We start from the raw sequence: 4,740 nt of genomic DNA on the forward strand, positions 1-4,740 counted from the left end.
AACATTTTGGCTCTAAAACAATAGAGGCTTATCAAATTGTAAGTTGCGAACTTAATTGTAGTAATCAATTTTGATAAGCTTATCAGCTGTAAGAGCTTGAAGTATGAATAATGCTAATAAAACTTCCAACAAGTCAACAGCTTCTGTGGCGCAATTGGTTAGCGCGTTCGGCTGTTAACCGAAAGGTTGGTGGTTCGATCCCACCCAGGAGCGTGTTCGCTTAAAGTTCCTTTTTGATTTTTTTTTAAGCTTATTTTATTTTTTGGACATTTTTCTTACTTAATCTCAAATTGCCAAAGAGTTTCATTTTCAAATCAATTTTGAAATAAATGTAAAATCAGTTCTGTAATTGACGTCACTAGTATGTCATCACTGAGTCTATTTTGATTATCCTTATATTACTCAACAAACAAAAGGAGAAATTTAATGACATTAAGATGATGTGAAAGGCTTGAATGAGATGTTATTATAAGGTATGAGAATATATGAAGTGATGAGGGATCAAATTAAGTGAAAAGAAAAATTTCTTTGAGTTGAATTTTAGAGAAAATGGGTGATTTGTGGATTATTTGTCTGTTTTTTTTGAAGGAAGGTTGGAGTTAAGAATGCAAACATTGATGTGGAGATGCGAAATTTTGAAATATTAATGCAAAATTTGATTTTAATACAAATGTTGCTTCTTTAATTCAAAAATTGAGAAAATTTGCTTCCCGGACGGGAATTTTGCTTCATAGACGCGAATCTTTGTTTTTTAGACGCGAATCTTTGCTTCTTAGAAGAGAATTTTTTGCTTCTTAAATGAGAATCTTTGCTTCCTAGATGTGAATCTTTGTTTCTTAGAATCGAATCTTTGCTTCTTAGACGCGAATCTTTGCTTCCTAGATGAATCTTGGCTTTTGTCACAAAGAGACGCAAAAAATTCTCATGCGCTCCAACATCAATCAAACCAAATCAAATCCCAAACTCAAAATTCATTCTGTTAATTTGTTGAATCCCAAAAAAACCTAAACAAAAGGAACCAACTTAAGGGATATCTTAATAAAGAAAATTAAGAAAATAAAAAAAAAAAGTTTATTTTGTGTTCAATCGACCGACCCTCTTTATAAATACTCTTTCTTATTGTTTCAAGTCTTACACTCTGTGAATGTATATAGCCATAATGTTCTATATTTATGTGTAGATGATAGGAAACCCTTCATCAAAAACATTTTTATTGTCATTATTGTTGTTGTTCTACTTTTACAGGCAATGACTTCTTAATGAAGTAATTAAGGATATAACAAAGAAGGGACATGGATTTTTTTTGAGACTATAATGTTTATTTAACAGATGACTTATGGTTCTTCTAGTCGTTGCTTTAAAGTAAATAATTCAGAAAAAAATCAATTAAGAAATTCATTTTCTTGACCTTTTTTTTAACGCTTCATGCCTCAATATCAAATTTCTATTCAAACATTTAAAGCCAAACTCTCAAAAATCCCTAATTTCGTACGGTCAAATGATTTTAATTGATCCAACTCCGTACACATCCTCAGCATCACAATAATTCCCATTCCAAAATATAAAGGAAAGTGAAAGATTTTATGGAAGATGAGGACACATACAGGGACGAAAAAAGAAGAAAAAGTCATTAAAAAGAGCATGAAGAGGAACAACATCTATTGATGCGAAATGATAATGATCTAATTACCTTCTATAACACCCCTTTCATTCAATATCCTTCACATGTGAGCGTAAAGCTAGACAGTTTTTTAATTACTTTTTCTACAATATATACAGCTACAGCTTAGAGGAATAATTTTTAAATATCATCGTATAATATAGGAGAGTATCATGGTAAGGAAATGTGGGTGAAGGTGTTTAGAAGCATTATTAGGGTGGTTCAGTTCAAAAGACGTAAATAGAGCTCAAAATACGTAAGAAGAGTACAAAATGTGTAAGTAGAGTTCAAAATACGTACAAAGAGTTCAAAATACCAGCAAGTAGAGTTCAAAATACGTAAGTAGAGTCAAAATACGTAAGTAGAGTTCAAAATACGTAAGTAGAGTTCAAAATACGTAAGTAGAGTTCAAAATACGTAAGTAGAGTTCAAAGTACATAAGGAGAGTTCAAAATACACAAAGAGTTCAAAATACGCAATTAGAGTTCAAAATACGTAAGTAGAGTTCAAAATACGTAAGTAGAGTTCAAAATAAATTCAAATTCTTCACATACGTTGAAAAACACATGCTTAAAATTCAAAATAAGTTCCCTTAAGTCAAACCAACCCTCAAAAACTGAGAATATTCACAAATTTCCAGCTAAGATTCTCTAAAAAACTTACTTAATATAAAAACGTATGCTTAGTAGAAAAAGATATTTTTCTAGTTTTTATGTGAGCCCATAAGCAAACAAACAAAGCAATAAAAAGGATTGACAATTAAAAAGGATAAACATAAAAATAACATTTTTTCAGAAAAAAGTCTCCTTTTTATACTTTTAACTATCATCCTACGTGTAATACGATTTTCTAAGGACTGAATGACTTTCTATATGAAAACGATATAAAAATTTATATTGAAGTATCTTGTTTGCTTGTGATTGAGTTGAGAAGTTTTCTTTATATGTGCTAAAATTTTATTTATCGAACAAATTTTCTTCTCTTATTGATACTTGAACTTTCTGAATAGACAGTCATAAAAGATAAGATAATGAGATTTTAGTTTGAGGGCAATTGAGCTTGATTTGGATTGAATTTGAAGAAGTAGTTTGAGATATTTTTAAGGATTTGATGTTGAAAAGAAATATGTGAGGTTATGATTTTTTTGCTGAATGCACTTGAGATGCAGAAATTTTTGCAGTTAATTTGATATGGTTATTCTAGTGCATGTTGCTTTGAATTGTTAGAAATTCACATATTCAGTTTGCCAAAAATTGACCAAAATTTCTAGATTTTTTTTCGCATCTTTTTTTTACTGAACGCACTTTTGATGCAAAAAATTCACATCTTTAAGCTAAAAAAGTTGTATTGTTTAAAATTATTGCAAATTAATCAAAAAAAATTCTCGATTTTTTTTCCGCATCTTTTTTTTTACTGAACGCACTTTAGATGCGAAATTTTTGCATCTCAAACTTAAAATCTGCTACATTTTTAATTATTTTTTAGGACTAACTCACCCCTCCAAAATATCCTCAATTCCCATCCTAAAAATCCTCAACAACCAGCCTAATCCATAAATTTCCATCTAATGATCCATTCATTCAGTTAAAAAACAGCAAAGACATCACGAGAATGGTCAGTCGTCTCAAATTATAATTAGACACACTTCAAATTTTATCTCCCATTAAATATAATTTTTTTTTTCCTTTGGTCATTCTTCCAAGCCATTAAAGTTTTGGTTTGCGATAAATTTTAAAATTTTTACAAAACTGACCTTCGTCTAATTTTACATAAATCTGCACGGGTGCTGTAGAAATTTTTCTTATAGAATTTTTTCACACGTGTCGATAATTCCGTTTTTTGAAATAATAATAATAATAATGGATTTTAGTCAGAACAATAGGAGATTGGCATCTGGAGACTAAGGAGGTAAATTAGAAAAATTTCTAAAAGACCGCAATAAAGATAAGACTATTTTTAATATTTTGGACTCAAAACTCATATGTAGAAGGGTTGAGGACAATTTCCATTACTACATAAGTGCATGTCATTTACTAAAGACATCTAAATTAGGGTTGAATCCTTAAAGTTTTAACTGAGGACATTAGAAACTATCCAAAAGGCAAATGGCAATCAGAAAGATTTCGTCTTACTTCCGTCATAGCCTTCAGCTTGAGTTTTGATTGCAAAATAAGAAACAATTTTTTTTAATTATCGTATGACAGAAATTCCTTCCTTATCACATATGGAAATGAAGAAAGAAGTCAGAAGGGAAAAAATTTTCAATGCTTGTACGAAAAAAGGGTTACATATCCGGTCAGTTTAATGTCTTTGCATAATGTGTAGCAATTAGAATCGGATTTGTTTATAGTAAACAACAAGCATGCTCTTCGATGTATTTTTGCTTTCCTTTTTCACGCCTGCTGACTATTTAATTAAATTTTCTTACTTTTTATTGACATGTTTTGGATTGTGAGGATTGGTGATGGATTGGATTTGTTTTGTCTGCTTGGGCTAATTTTTAGATCAAATTTTGATTTTTTGGTCACTTTTGAAGAGTTTATTGACTTGAATATGATTTTTGGCAACTTTTTTGACATTTTGGCATCAATAATTAGTTCATTAAGTCGATTATAATTGAAAAATCATCAAAAAACTTTTTGAAGTGAGAGAAAATTATATCCCTTTGGTAATAATTTCCTAGGTGACCAAATTTTATCCCAGATGACAAAATATCATCTTAGATGACCAAATTTCATCTTAAATAATAACATTTCTTATCCGAGAGGATAAATTCAATCCACAAGCAGCAACTCTGCGCTTCTATTCCCAAATTTTCCAAACTTTACAACACATTTTCAATAAAGAAAACGAAAAAACAAACTTTACTGAGAAATGTATAAACAAAAAAAAGTAGAAAATTTAATTAGCAGCAAATAATGGTGTTGCTTGTTTGCGACTAAAAAGGCAATTTACCGGCCAATATTAATTTACTGAATGATATGATCCTTTCGACAAACAAATTAATTTTACTTTAATTAGATTAAAATCATCGCATGATTGTATCCATCCAACTTCGTCGTAGCTGTTTACATATTTTT

General features: G+C 29.9%; 1 non-coding gene across 1 annotated transcript; it reads left to right on the top strand.

The window, feature by feature from the left end:
* Positions 1–139: 139 nt before the first annotated feature.
* Positions 140–213, top strand: TRNAN-GUU (transfer RNA asparagine (anticodon GUU)). Its single transcript has one exon. It is a non-coding gene; the product is annotated as a tRNA-Asn (tRNA).
* Positions 214–4,740: the final 4,527 nt, after the last annotated feature.

This window comes from Chironomus tepperi, unplaced genomic scaffold, assembly GCF_022539635.2.
Source record: "Chironomus tepperi strain 1889 unplaced genomic scaffold, CSIRO-AGI_Ctep_v1 contig_60, whole genome shotgun sequence".
Lineage (NCBI taxonomy): Eukaryota > Metazoa > Arthropoda > Insecta > Diptera > Chironomidae > Chironomus > Chironomus tepperi.